This window comes from Hordeum vulgare, chromosome 6H, assembly GCF_904849725.1.
Source record: "Hordeum vulgare subsp. vulgare chromosome 6H, MorexV3_pseudomolecules_assembly, whole genome shotgun sequence".
Classification (NCBI taxonomy): Eukaryota; Viridiplantae; Streptophyta; class Magnoliopsida; order Poales; family Poaceae; genus Hordeum; species Hordeum vulgare.
In genome coordinates, this window is record NC_058523.1 from 194,873,513 (window position 1) to 194,889,958 (window position 16,446).

Here is a 16,446-nt window from a genome sequence, read left to right on the forward strand (position 1 = left end):
ATGTGTGGTGGGAGAATTTTGAAGCTATGCGTCCTGCCAGACCAGCAGCCACATGGGCAGACTTTAGTGCAGCCTTCCGTCTGCACCATATTCCAGAGGGCCTAATGGACAGAAAGAGAGAGGAGTTTTGTGCATTCACCCAAGGAAAATTGACCGTGGATGCCTATAGCCGGGAGTTTGGTAACCTCGCCCGCTATGCAACAGAGGAGGTGTCTACTGATGCCAAGAAGCAAGCAAGATTCCGTAAGTGTCTGAGCCTGAGCTTCGTCATGATTTGCACCTCCACGAATGTACAAGCTTTCAAGCTCTTGTTAACAAGGCGATCAGTGCCGAGACTGGACATACCGACTATGAAGCCAAAAAGAAGCACTCCCGTGACTCGGGCTCGTCATCTGGTTCCGCGTTCCCGAAACGCAGGCTGTGGGTTCCAAATAGTTCTCTGCCGCCAAGATATACCCCGAGGCCATCCTATGTGGCGCCTCAGACGAATCAGACCAACCCTCCAACAAAAACCTATGGTGGTCCATCTAGCAATGCTACACCACGTGCCAATCAGGTGATCTGTTACAAGTGTGGAGAACCAGGGTACTATTCCCGAGAGTGTCCTCAGAATATGGGTGCCAAGCAACCCGGAAAGTACGTTGGGCAAGGCAAGTCGGGCAAAGCTTACTATGTGAAGCCAACTCCTGCACGTGGCCATGTGAACTATGTTTCAGCAGAAGAAGCTGCAGAGGATCCCGATGTCATACTGGGTACACTCCTTGTTAATCATCACCCAGAATCTATTCTTTTTGACACTGGGTCATCTCATTCCTTCATTTCAGAAAGTTATGCACAGTTGCATAACATGTCTTTCTGCGATATGCCAATCCCATTGGTTGTCCAAACCCCTGGTAGTAAGTGGCAAACCTCCAGGATAACCTATGACAATGAAATTCTAGTAGACATGCTAGTTTTTCTAGCATCTTTGATAGACCTAAAATCTTCGGATATCAATATCATCTTGGGTATGGACTGCATGTCAGCTCATTATGCCAAGATTGATACTCATTATAGAAATGTTCAGCTTACCCATCCCTCGGATGAGATAGTCAATGCCTCTACTCGAGTTGCCAAATGCCAACTCTATTCCCTCAATGCCAACCCTCTTCCAGAACTTGAAGACATTCCGGTAGTCCGTGACTTCCCAGATGTTTTTCCAGAGGAACTGCCAGGAATTCCACGTGACAGAGATGTAGAGTTTGTGATAGATCTTGTTCCGGGAACCGCTCCAATAGCTAGATGACCATATAAGATGGCACCCTTGGAGCTAGCCGAACTTAAGAAGCAACTAGATGAGGCCTTGAATAAAGGTTTCATTCGTCCTAGCTCTTCTCCTTGGGCTTGTCCCGTCCTCTTCGTCAAGAAGAAAGACGGAACGGATCGGATGGTTGGAGATTATCGACCAGTTAACCTGGTGCCCATAAAGAACAAGTATCCGCTCCCCAGGTTCAACGATCTGTATGATCAGCTCGCTGGATCCTTAGTCTTCTCAAAAACGGATTTGAGGTTGGGATACCATCAAATCAAGATCAAGAACGAGGACATTCCAAAAATGGCTTTTGTCACTCGTTATGGCCAATACGAGTACATCGTCATGTCCTTCGGTTTAACCAATGCCCCAACCACCTTCTCTCGCTTGATGAATTCAATCTTCATGGAGTACTTGGATAAATTCGTCGTAGTATACCTCGATGATATTCTCATCTACTCGAAGAACGAACAAGAACATGCCGAGCATCTAAGGCTAGTATTGATGAAACTTCGAGAGCATCGCCTTTATGCCATGTTTTCAAAATGTGAATTTTGGTTACCAGAAGTGACCTATCTAGGTCACATCTCTGGTAAGGGTATTGCTGTCAATCTCGAGAGGGTTCAAGCTGTTCTTGATTGGACTCAACCTGAATCGGTTAAGCAAGTTAGGAGTTTTCTTGGTCTAGCGAGCTATTGTCGCCGCTTTGTCGAGAATTTCTCCAAGGTTGCAAAGCCTCTAACTGAACTCCTCAAGAAAGATAAAAAGTTCGAGTGGACACCACACTGTGAGCATAGTTTTCAGGAGCGGAAAAGACGCCTGACTTCCGCACCTCTGTTGCTACCACCAAATTTCTCTAAGCACTTTGTTATCTACTGCGACGCCTCGCGACAAGGATTAGGTTGCATTCTCACGCAGGATCGTCATGTGGTTGCATACGCATCTTGACAATTGCATCCACATGAGGATAATTATCCCACACATGATCTTGAGCTTGCAGCTGTAGTCCATGCACTTAAAACCTGGCGACATTACCTTCTTGGTAATCGTGGCGAAATATTCACTGATCACCAAAGTCTGAAATATATCTTCACCCAGCCGGATTTGAATCTCAGGCAAAGAAGGTGGGTTGAGTTCATCACGGATTACGACTTAGGGATAACTTACACCCCGGGGAAGGCCAATGTTATGGCTGATGCACTAAGTCGTAAGTCTTATTGTAACAATTTGATGCTACAACGAGGTCAACCACGTATCTATGACGAATTTCGGAAGTTAAATCTTCACATTGTTCCTCAAGGATTCCTTTCTACCCTGGTGGCGAAGCCTACTCTTAAGGATCAAATCATAGCTGGCCAGAAGCGTGATAAGGGTATATCACGGATCAAGGAGAATATTATTAGCGGAAACGCTAAGGAATTCTCCATGAATGATCAAGGTGTTTTGTTCTTCCAGAATCGTCTAGTGGTTCCTAAGAATCCACATCTAAGGCAGTTAATCCTTAAGGAAGCTCATGATTCTCCTCTCACGATTCATCCTGGTAGTACTAAGATGTATCAGGACCTACGCCAGAGGTTTTGGTGGACTAGGATGAAGAGAGAAATTGCTGAGTTTGTTTCTAACTGCGACGTTTGTCGTCAAGTTAAGGAAGAACATCAAAGGCCTGCTGGCACCCTTCAACCTTTAGCTATTCCTGAATGGAAATGGGATAAAGTCAGTATGGATTTTATCACCGGATTTCCCATGACCAAGAAAGGAGATAATGCTATTTTTGTGGTCATTGACCGTCTTTCCAAAGTAGCTCATTTTCTTCCAGTTTATGAGAGTATAATAGCTAGCCAACTAGTAGAGTTATATATCTCTCGAATAGTGTCTCTTCATGGTGTTCCTCTGGAGATTAACTCAGACCGTGGAAGTCTCTTTACTTCTCGCTTCTAGGAGAGTTTTCAGAATGCCATGGGGACTCACTTATCTTTTAGCACTGCTTTCCATCCTCAATCAAGTGGTCAAGTAGAAAGAGTGAATCAAGTCCTAAAAGATATGCTCTGAGCTTGTGTTATATCGTTCGGTATGAATTGGGAGAAGTGCCTTCCATTCGCCGAGTTCGCTTATAACAATAGTTATCAATCAAGCTTGGGAAAAGCTCCTTTTGAAGTTCTCTATGGACGAAGATGTCGAACACCTCTTAATTGGTCAGAAACCGGAGAGAGGCAACTCTTTGGTCCGGATATGATCCAGGATGCATAAGAGCAAGTTCGCATTATTCGTGAAAAGTTGAAAACAACACAGTCTCGTCAAAAAAGCCAATATGATCGTCATCATAAGGCTATGACCTTTGAAGTTGACGAGAAGGCTTACCTTCGTGTTACACCTCTGAAGGGTACCCATCGATTCGGTATCAAGGGCAAGTTGGTTCCTTGTTACATTGGTCCTTTTCGCATTCTTGCCAAATGAGGAGAAGTTGCCTACTAGTTGGAACTTCCTCCGCATCTTTCCAAGGTTCATGATGTATTCCACGTCTCGCAACTCAGACGTTGCTTTTCGGATCCTATCTGTGAAGTGGACCACGAAACGCTTGATCTCTAAGATAACCTTTCATACCGAGAATACCCTGTGCGTATTCTTGATCAAGTTGAGTGTACCACTCGACGTCGAAACCTCAAGTTTCTTAAAGTTCGATGGTCAAATCATTCTGAAAAGGAGGCAACATGGGAAAGAGAGGATCGTTTCCGACTTGAGTATCCCGCGCTATTCCCGACGACTTCCAAATCTCGGGACGACATTCTTTTGAGTGGGGGTGAGTTGTCACATCCCTGGATTCCCTGTTAGGGTTTAACATCTTGTGCTCATGTCTTCTTTCATTGCATTCAAGAAATGGAAAGAAACCAAAAAGCAAAGCAAGAAAACCCAAAGCGAAACCCTAGCCACTCCTTATTCCAAAGAAATACAACTTTTGCCAAAATCAATGAACCCAAAATGGCCCTCATAAAAGTCCAATATTTCCGTTAAATGTTGAAAACAAAATATCAGAGGTGAAACTTATTTTCAAACCACTTTTGTCATTTTAAATTTAAGTCAAAAGCTACTGAAATCAATTTTATATTTGATTTCAAATAATTCAAAGTTTCCAAAATTGTTGAAAACTTTATGAGTGGTTGGAAATATTCCAACTAACACTCTGGTATGTTTCAAACTATTTTTAGGAATAGTTTGGAGCCAAAAATAAATAAAACAATATGAGAAAGAATAAAACAGAAAACATGAAGGAAAGAAAATAGAAAAAAAAACTTACCTGACGCTCACCTGAAGCCCAGCGCACCTTAGCCTGTCGTCTTCCTCCTGCCAGTCGGAGCAGGAGGTGGCCGCCGCTCGGTCCGGCGCGCCCACGCAGCTGCCTGCCTGCCTGGCCGCCGCGTTGCGCTGGTGCGGTCGGGGATAAGCTCCCCGAGGCCTCCCCATGCTCATCCCCTCCCCATTCTCCCTGCTCTCTTCTCTCTCTCGGCCGCCATGACCGAAGCTTGAGCTCGAGCTCGCCGTCCCTCCTGCCCCTCTCCCTCTCACCTGAGCCGCGCAACAGCTTCGCCGTGAACCCCTGAAGCTCTCTAGCTAGTCGCTCGACGCCGGGAAGCCCTGAAACACCGTAAAACCGTCGTCTTCTTCCTTGGGTCACCGGAGCTTCGCCACCGTCGTTCTCCCTCCTCAGGCCATCCCCGCGCCCACTCTCGACGCCTCTGCACTCCCCGTGAGCTCAGGGTCCTTCCCCCTATGTTTTCCCCCTCGATCCCTTCCTCTAGGCCTCGATTCCACTAGAGCCCGATGAGATCCGCCACGGGACCTCGTCGCCGGTAGCTCTCCGGTGATCGGCTGGTCATTTTGAGGCCACCAATGGCTTCAGTGCGTCGCATAGGTGCTCTAGGAGCTAAGACCCGCACGTGATGCCCTCTGTTTCGATGACCCCGATGATGCCCGAGCTTCGGCCGCCGCCAAGCTCGTCGTCGGCATCATCTCCGACCATCTTAGCTTCGGGTCTTTGCAGAAATGGAACCGCGGCTGTGCACTGGTTCGTTTGGTGCCCTCCGCGTGAAGTTTGGTTGTCGGAGATGGATTTTCGAGCCCCTCCGCCGTTCTAGTGGTCGCCGGAGGATCACCGCCGGCGAGATCGACCTCGCCACCGGTGGATCTGCCCCCCATGAGCCGATGGCAGGTGGGGCCAACCCCTTGGCTAATTAGGATTAAGTTAATAAAAATAAGTAATTAAATAAAAACTTAAACAGACACTGACATGTGGTCCAACCCTGATAATTAGTTAATTAAGTTAAATTTAAACTAAAAAACTGGCCAGAGTCACTGACCAGTGGGTCCCATTGGTCAGGTTTGACTTTCAACGGCCAGTTGGACCTGTTGATGTCATGCTCATGCTTTTTTGTTTAAAAATAATTGCAGAATAAGTTCAAAACTTTGGAAATTCATAGAAAATTGAATATAACTCCAAATTGGACAAATAATATATGTAAATGGATCAGAAAAATTCAAGGAATCCAATGGTGCTATTTCCATGCATGAAAAACAAAGTTATGAAATAGGATCAGGTCAAATCAATTAAAAGAATTTGATATATTATAATTCAAATGATATTTGAATTATGATTTCAAATCAAGATCACCCCAAAGGGTTCTGTTGGTCTTTTCAAACCATGCTACATTGCATTTCATGCATCATTTTGTTGCATATGTTTGATAGTGATTGATTGTTGTTATTCCGGTAGGCTCTGCCCCTCCGGATACGTCTGATTATCCGACTGATGGATCACCCCTCTGCTGAGCAACAAGGCAAGCAACCATTTTGATCATCCCGATAAATCCTATGTTCTCGCTCCTGCTCTTACTTATTGCATTGGGTCAAAATGCTTTCAATGCTTTTACCACGTTAGCTCAACCCACTTCCTTTGCATGACCTGTCCTTGTCACAGTAAATAGTTGAACCTTGCAACCTAGCATACCTAGTAGTTGCTTGAGCCATGATGTGTCTTATCCTGCTATGCATGCTATGCTTAGAGTTGTGTATGGTGTGTCATCTGGGTGATGAACAGAATTGTGAGAATGTGTTCAGTGAGTAAAGGTGGTGTGTTGAACCTGATTTGGTAAAGGTACCAGTGTAAGGCTATGTAGGAGTACATGGCGGGTTGTTTCATTGGAACCGTCCTTACGAACTGAGTTCCGTGTATGTAATCCAAGACAAGATACTACCACATGCTGGGCCCTGAAATATGACCCCGCTCGACTTATTAATCGCTTAGTACTCGGTCCATGAGTTGCAAGTAGTTTCTGGTGTTTATTGTCTTGCTGGAGGCCGTGCGTAGCGCTGACCTTAGAGGTGGGCTATGATGCGGTAGGCAGTGGCACGGTGTACCAAGTGGCACCCGGATGGTGGGCTTGGGAACCCTGCGCACATCGTTTGGGGCTATGGCGGAAACCTTGGCCGGACTTCCATGCGGGTTACCCTCAGATAGGCGATAGACCTGGACTAAGTATTAGCGTGGTTAACGGTCATGGCCGACTCCCTCGCTGGGCTTCCGCTTGAAGGTTGCCGAGGTGCATGAGGTGCACATGGCGATAAGTGGCGAGAGCGTGTATGAAGAAGTACACCCCTGCAGTGTTTTATCTATTCGAATAGCCGCGTCCGCGGATATGGACTACTTGGAAGCATATGTTGTTCATAGATAACTATAATGGCTACTCATAAAATTGTCAAGATAAGCGTGAGTGTCGTGGATGGCATTTCCGTAGGGAGACGGAATGATTCCACGATGGAGTATTGTTGTGGTGTTAGTGGACTCGTGTGCGAGAAACATAATTGTCAAAACTATTTAAAAATACAAGTTGTCTAGCCAAGAGTCAAATGCTGGCTTTCTGCATGAAACCCCACAACTCCTTGTTGATACATTGCATTAGTAGATAGTTTATCCTAAAGTTTGTTGAGTACTTTTGTACTCACATTTGCTTTATAATTGTTGCAGAGGTTGTTAATGACCCTAATGGAGGGTTCTACCTAGACATCGACGACGACGAGTAGCTGGTATCCCAGTTATGATCTGGCCCTAGGATGGGTCTGTAGATAGTCACGCCATGTGCCTTTGTCTTTCCATCTGTCTGTACTCAGACAGTTTTGAAACTTTCGCTGGCTTGTAAGAATTGTGTGTATGACTTGTGATGATGGGTCGTGAGACCCCTACCTTGTAATATTATGTGTGAGGCTCTTCCGAGCCTTCTAAATAAAGGTTGTATGTTTATGGTTATGTTTTGATGCCATCGATGAATCTATACATATCGGTATGCCATGCGTACGTGTGTTATACTTGATATGTATGGGGTTCGAATACCTAGTCGTATGCCTTAGCAGCACTCCTTACGGGGAAATGCCCCTTTGTGATTCCATCGAGCCATGGTAGTTCGCTACTGCTCCGGACACATTGGTTGACCGGCATGTGTCCTTCTTAGCTGATGTGTCTGTCCCTTTGGGAAATGTCACGCATATGTAATTGAGTCCTTGTAGCTCGCTACGACTCATCTACATTCGTTGATGACCGACACCTGCTTTGCTGGGTCATGTATGCCTGTCCGTGTACGAAACTTCCGCTTTAGCTTATGACTAGACATGTCGATCCGGGTTCTTTGACATTGGATTGCTAGCGACACAATTGCATACGCGAGTCAAAAGGCGCAAACGGTCCCGGCTAAGGTAAGGCTGTAGACGTGGGATTAACCGTGCGTGAGACCGCAAAGAGATGTGATGTGTTACAGGCTGGATTCCTATGGCTTAGGATCGGGGTCCCGACAAGAGCAGGGTATGGCGGTAATGCAAACATCATATCATCATTGACGAGTTGCCCAAGAAGCGGATGGGGATTGCCATTGAGAGGCATAAGGTCTTCGTCGTTGGGCATCTGCTCGGCAAAAGCTGCTCCCAAGATGTACACAGGCGCTGACCAAGAGACCTTAGCACCTCCCCAGGCGGCATATTCTGAGAAAGTGACGCTCCGCGGGACCAGCCTATCATCTGGAAAGGATGCGAAGACAATGGAGCGAACTCAATATGGATCATCACTGACCCAATGGTGGAACTCACCGAACGTGTTGACCACTGCCCGGAGATCATTTGTGTTGCGGAAGTCCAAAGGGACCCCCAAAAGCATCAGGCAGCCCTGACGAAACTTGTTTGAGCTTCATGATCTCATGCAAGCTAAAGGAGATGTCATTATCATCAATAACATCATTGTTGAAGCTATTAACAGTCATAAACTTGAACTTGATTCTGGATATTCCATTTGACGATGAGAATGTGGAGCACGACTACTACGATGAAGATGAGAGGTTTGACATCGAATGAGAGAAGACCATGAGGAGCCTAAGTCTTATGGCGAACCTTAGAGACTACATGGCGAGAGGAAAATAGTGGATTCTCTATAGTGGATGCACTGATCACATGACCGGATATAGAGATACATTTCAAGAGATCACACCAAACCATGGACCTTGAAGATACTTGACTTTTGGAGACAACTCCAAAGGTAAGGTACTAGGTCTTTGTAAGGTGGCCACATCCCATTCAAAATGTCATGCTTGTTGACTCCCTTGGCTACAATCTTCTTTCTGTATCTAGACAAGCAGACTTTGGTTTCAGTGTGCTATTTACGAAAGTTGATTGCCAAGTGTTTCGTCAAGATAATCATAACATGGTCTTTACCGATTTTTGTAGTGGTGATATATACATTGTTGATTTCACTAAAAAAATTCCAAACCTCATACTTGTCCTATTGCAAAATCATCTAAAGGTTGGCTATGGCATATAAGGCTAGGACATGTTGGTATGCATAATCTAGACAAGCTTATCAAAGGTGATCATATACTTGGTGTTAAAGTTGTTATCTTTGACAAATATAGACTTTGTAGTGCTTGTCAAGCAGGGAAATAAGTAGGTGGAAGTCATCCTGTGAAGAACATCATGACTACTAGGAGGCCACTCGAGCTACTTTTTGTTGATTAAGAGGGTATCTCACATGAGTTCTCGGCTATGTACTGTGGGGACCTCGACACATAAGTCGTGATCATCGAATGTACGTGTACATTGATTCCAGAGATCAATGCTCACATAACACACATAAGCTAATTAATAAGAGTCTTACATCCATACATACCGTCTAATACAAATAAAGACCATTAAAGGTCAAATCTTACATAGCCACGACCTCGAAGTCCTACACACCAAACATAGCTAGCAGCTGAAATCTTTAACGAAAGCATGAACCTATGCCATCTACCTTAACACTACATGCATTCTGACTGGGAAGCGTCCTAGTTTGCATGTTCGACTCTAATGAACTCTTCATCATACTCCTATTCTTCCATGTCTGGCCCATTTACATGACCAAGGGCAAGCCAATGAGTACTTTGAATGTACTCGCAAGAAACCCATGTTTGGAACAAGGTAATAACATTGCATGATATATCACTAATAGGTAAGTTGCAGAAAGGTAATTGTAAGTGCAATGACATGATCGATATCTTATGAAGGCATGCATCATGAGGTAACCGATATCCATATGAACAAGTTACATATATCAATATAAGCAGGGTTTAACATCCCATGTTCTACCATGCTAAGTCATCTGACTTAGTTCAAGTCTTATCTTTCTCTCTCTCACACACACCAAGTTTTGTAACAATGGACATAGTTTAAGCAGTACCATACAACTATCCTTGATTGTGGACATGGCTATTCGAATAGTTTTACACTCTGCATAGGTTGCACACTTCACCCACAAGACTCAGGAAACTTCCGTGTCAAGCCACGACTTGCGGTATTGTTCATACCTGACGTAAGTACCTGAAAAATGTCTTTCCCCTGACGACACTAACAAGTAGTCCGCTCATTAGCACACAACCCGCATGATGTAAATCACAAGTATCATCCATGAAGGGACCAATGGTGTCTATAAAAACAGCCCATGGTTGTCCTTTCCGGCATAACCCCGTATCGAGAGTGACCACGTCACTCCCGCCACTAGTAATGCGGGCTCTCTCCTGGTACTAACCAAAATAATCAACAAAGCCCCGTCCCATAATGGGTATCGTGGTTGCTCATGTAAGGTTGATACAGTCATCACATCATAAATCGAACCAGTTTTCGAGAACACACACACATCTTGCCTCGGTACACCACTAGTTTCTCAAGTGGTTACCTAACTCAACACCATCTCCCTCGGGAATTAGTGGCACCCGACATTTTTTTAAAGTCTTTGAAAACACTGCTGTTTGCAACACCATGCATAATCCCATCCCATTTGTGTATCAACTACATAGCATATTAACTACTTCCCACCTGCGCAACCCTCATAGGAAGGTAGGTTCATGCTTTGTGCAAGTATCAATGAGCAAATATCGGAGACAACCCACCAAGATGGTCACCGATTCAACATCATTCAGACATAACAAATAAAGTGCCATATGACATGCATAGAATGGTTTCATAATCATGGTCAAAGGGCTGATAACCTGGCTCAACAAGGTCTTCAAAGTCTTCAAAATCTTCTGGTCCAACTCCTTCGTTAACAACGCAATCTATCAGTGCAATATAACGGGTAAAAATAAGGCAACGGAAAAAACGGGAAAAATAATTCACTCCTAAAGATGCAAAACCATTTTATTAAAATACTAGGGTGAATATAACCTTTGTAAAAAATATTAGGTTTTAGTTTTGAAGTGTCAAAAATGGTGAAAAGTATTTTCATAGAGACTATTAACACTTAACACATGGTTTTAAATAAAAATAGTGTATAAAACCTTTTCCAATTTTTTCACAAGTGGCATAATCAAATAGGTTGTAATATTACAAGATTTTAGGTGCTGGAATATTTGGATTTGGACAAATATTTTATTGTGCCGATTTTTTCCAAAAATAGAAGGAAAAGAAAAAGAAAAAAGGGGGTTGTGTCCCCGTGGGCCAGATCACTAACAGCTAGGCCGACCTAGAACTAAAGTGACCCACGCGTCTAGGAATGCGCTTGCCGCCAGGTTTCAAACATGACGGGCAAGGCCTGGTGGCACAGAGAGAGATAGAGATGCGAGGGGGAGGGAGAGGCCGACGAATGGGCCCCTCCTATCAAGATCGTCATCAACTCCTGGCTAGGGGGCGATGGAGCTCACCGTTAGTGGCTGGGGCCACAACGAGGTGAGTAGAGGTCGGGGATGGCTTTGGGGCATCGTCCCTGATCGGCTAGAGGTCAAGGGAGTCCGTAGGGTGGCTGGAGTCAACGGTGATGAAGAGGGCCGCAATGGAGCTGCTCTAAGAGAGGTCGAACCCGATGCTACCTTTAGTAATTCCCGAGGGACAGGCGTTGTAAATAGTCAGGGAGGCAAGGGGGATCCAGAGGAGAAGGAAACAGAGTCGGAGAGAGGCTGTTCCTACGGATCACCAGAGTCCTGATGCGGCAGGGCTCGGGCTCGAGCTCGAGCTCAGCTGACTTGGGGGACGAGGTGCAGGGGCACAATTAGGGGTAGAAGAGAGGGAGGGGTGCATCTTGACATAGTGGTGTATCACGGACATCGAGGCGCCTTGACTAGCGCAAGGGAGGGGCTCAAGGCGGCCAGATGCATGGGGAGGGCGTCAGGTCAAACCTCAGCCTATCCTATAGCACGCTCTAGAGCGACTTTTTGGCCGGCATGGGCTTCCACTAACACGCTCTGGAGCGGACACTTATGTCCACCAGCTGCACAAGGATTAAACAATGGGGGAAAGGGGCGTCGGATGCCCTCGAACTTGCCAGGAGTGAGAGAAAGCTGAGAGGGGGAGAGAAAATGGATGTATAGGGGGTGCTAGTGGGTGTTTCACCCCCGCAATCATGGATCTGGCGATTGGGGTTGTTACTCGAGGTGGTTGGTGACCAGGAGGGGACGTGGTAAAAATTGTAGGCCAAGGAGAGCTAGTTTACCCTTCCAATCATTGGATTTTGGGATTGAGTAGAAGGTTTTTTATGCTGGTTTTGGCTAGGTTAAGGACTCCACTAGCGGTGGTATTTACCACGGTCAATTGGTAGGTAGAAATAAGCCTGTTCACCAATTTTGAGCTCATTTAGAGAAAGTTGACAATGTAAACTTTTAAAACCCTAGAAATCAACAGAATCAAGTTTCTGTAGATCTTGCTAATCACTTGGTGTGGTGGCATTATTGGGTGATTAGAGCATGCCCACAAATTTTGGGGTCTACTCGAGAAACTTGGCACTGTAGAGTTTCACAAATTTGCTTCTGTACACACGGGTTTTTGGGGTATTTTGGTGGACCAAATCAATTTGGATTGATATGAAACTTGGAAAAATCATGAAATATATCATGTGTGACTTGCTAGAATTTCCCTATAATTATTTGAGAATATTTCCTATGGAAATATTTCAAAAGCTTGAAATAGGAAGAATTGGTTTTGGAGGGTTTTGTCCAATATTTTGAACATGACCATTTGTTCAAACTCTTATATATGGAAAATATATGTCTAATGAGTTTCCCTAAATTTTCTCAAATATTTTGAAAGCATAAAAATAATTTTTCACTATAAAAGGCCATTTCTGGTGTTAGAAAAAGGTATTTAAATAAAATAGGAAAACAACTTTATAAATAATTATTTTGTGGTTTTGAGAAGTCTTTTAGATAATAGGACCCAAATAAAATATTTGGGGCAAAACAACTTCCCTAATTTGAGGACTTGTAGTAGAAACCCCAGTTCAAGAGTTTTTGAAAACTTAAATTAAATAAATGCCTTTTTGGTAGAATAATATTTTATAAAAATAGTTTTAGGTCCTATACACATGTTAGGGTCATTGGGTAGGTATTTGGAGCAAGAAGATAATTTCTTGATAGAAGGGAATTTTGTGATGAAAAACCTAAATAGTCAAACAAGCATATAACAACAAATTCAATCATCACAAGCACACAATTTTTTTAAATGGTTCCAAATTTTGTAAAATTGTAATATGGAAAAGCGGTACAAACACATAGTGTGACACATACACATGTCAACAAAATGGAGTTTTTGAGAGGAAGAACCGGACTCTCATAGAGATGGCAAGAATGATGCTCGACGAATACAAGACACCAAGACACTTTTGGGCAGAAGCCGTGGAAACAACTTGTCATGCCACAAACCGACTCTACCTACACAAGCTTCTCAGTAAAAGGACATACGAGCTACTCACGAGTAACAAACCCGAAGTTGGATACTGTGTGGTATTTGAATCAAAGTGTTACATTCTTTATAAGCATCGTCATTCTAAATTTGCTCCTAAATCTCATGAAGGTTTCCTACTTGGTTACGGATCAAACTTTCACACTTACTATGTCTACAACAAATTCACTCGAAAACATGAAGAGACGGTATATGTGAAGTTTGATGAATCCAATGGTTCGCAAGAAGAATAATTGCTAAATGATGTAGGAGTTAAGGAACCTTCTCAAGTCATTCAAGACTTGTCCATCGGCAAGATATGTCCCAAGGAGGTGAAGGAAAGTACTTCATCAACACAAGTGAAATCTCCTACCTCACATCAAGGTGAACCACAAAACATCATGGAGGCAACCACAATTGGTACACGACAAAATGAAGAGGAGGAAGAAGTACATCATGATGATCCACTTCAACCTCCTTCACCACCACCGCAAGGAGATGATATCTTCAACGACAACAATGAATAATATGATGACGAGGAAGCTGCAAAATCCAACAAGAAATAGCTACCATGAGTTCGAGCAAGAGTGAACAAGAATCATCCCGTTGAACAAATACTTGACAACATACAAATCGGGAGAATGACGGGCTCTAAAACTCATTTAGCATACTTTTGTGAGCATTACTCATTTATCTCTAGCATTGAGCCTATGAAGGTAGAAGAAGCACTTGAAGACCTGAATTGCGTGAATGCCATGCACAAAGAACTACAAAACTTTGAGAGGAATGAAGTGTGGACACTAGTGGAGAAGCCCAAGGACGAGAAGAATATCATTGGTATGAAATGGGTGTTTCGTGACAAGCAAGATGAAGATGTCCAAATGGTATGCAAGAAGGCATGTATAGTAGCACAAGGGTACAAACAAGTCGAAGGTATGGACTACGAGGAGACCTACGCCCCTGTTGCTAGACTTCAAGCCATTTGTATTGTTCTTGCTTATGCCAATCACCATAATATTACTCTTTACCAAATAGATATCAAAAGTTCTTTTATAAATGGTGAAATTGAGGAGGAAGTTTATGTCAAACAAACTCCCGGCTTTGTGAACCCTAAGAATCCTAATCTTGTTTATAAACTTTGTAAAGCTCTATACGGTCTTAAACAAGCCCCTCGAGCTTGAGACAAATTCCTAATGAAGTTTCTCATTGAAAAGGTTTTTGAGATTGATAAAATTAATGCAACCTTGCTAGTTAAAAGATTTAATAACAAATTATTTGTGTGCCAATTTTATGTGATGATGTTATATTTGAATCTACTAACCCTGATTTTACTGAAAAGTTTGGAAGGTTGATGTCCAAGAAGTATGATATGTCCATGATGTATGAGCTGAAAGTCTTTCTTGGTTTGCAAATAAAGAAAATGAGAGAAGGTATGTTTATCTCTCAAACCAAGTATACCAAGGACTTTATCAATAAGTTCAACATGCAAGAGTGCAAATGTATGCAAACTACCATGCCTACGAGTGGACATGTTGCCCTCACCAAGGAGGACAAACCGGTTGATAAAAAGGTTTATCCATCAATGATCGGTTCATTGCTATATCTATGTGCCTCCCGTCCCGATATCATGCTAAGTGTGTGAATGTGTGCCCGATATAAAGTGGCACCCAAGGGAGTGTCCTATAAAGGCTATAAAAAGACTTGTGAGATACTTGATACATACACCAAACTTTGGCATTTGGAATCCCAAGGGATCTTCTTGTAATCTTGTTGGCCATTCTGACTCGGACTATGCCAGAGACTTATACATCCATTTTGGATCATGTTTTTGTATTGTTATTTATAGTGTTTTATGCATTATACCACTTTATGGAGTAATTCTAATGCCTTTCCTCTCATAATATGCAAGGTTTACACCAACAGGGAGAATGCCGACAGATGGAATTCTTGACCTGAAAAAGCTACGTCAGAGATACCTATTCTGCACATCTCCAAATGGGCTGAAACTTCATGAGGATTTTTATGGAATAAAAAAGAAATAGTGGAGGAAATAAGTACCACAGGGGGGCTGCGAGGTGACCACTAGGCACCTTGGTACGGTAGCCCCCCTGGCGCAGCCTGGTGGGTAGTGGGTTACACATCCCACTTCTGGCGACCATCTTCTTGTATATATTCAATTTTCACCTGAAAAAAATAAGAGAGGACTTTCGGGACAGAACGCCTCCTTCTAGGAGCGGAATTTCGGCAGGAGCAGTTTTACCCTCCAGCGGAGCGATTCCGCCGAGGGAACTTCCCTCTCGGAAGGGGAAATTGAGGCCATCGTCATCACCAACAAACCTCTCATCTTTGGGAGTCCAGTCATCATGAACATCTTCTTAACACACCATCTCCACTCAAAACCCCAGTTCCTCTCTTGTGCTCAGTCTTGTACCGGAACCTCACATTGGTACCTTGGGGTGACTAGTAGTTTTGATTACATCTTGTAGTTGATGTTTTGTGGTTTATTTGGTGGAAGATCATATGTTCAGATCCAATATGCTATTTAATACCTCTCTGGTCATGAGCATGTTTATCATGTCACAGCCCTAGAATATAGCTTGTAGTTAGTTGCATCAGTAAGCATTCATGAATGCATTCAAATCAATTTAATTCAAATTTGGATGTTCTACAAATGGGGATGACCAAACTCTAACACCAAACAACATCCAAATAGGTTCAACAAGAGAAAAGTCCTAGCTACTCCATATTCAAAACAAAACCCTAGCAACTCTATATGCAAAACAATTCAAAAGTGGTGACAAATCAATGAACCAAAATGGTTTTCATAAAAGTCCATCATTTTTGATAAATGTTGGAAAGAAAATATCAAGGGTGATATATATTTTCAAAAATACTTTTGGCATTTTATTTTAAACTCAAACGCCACTAAAATCAATTAATTAATT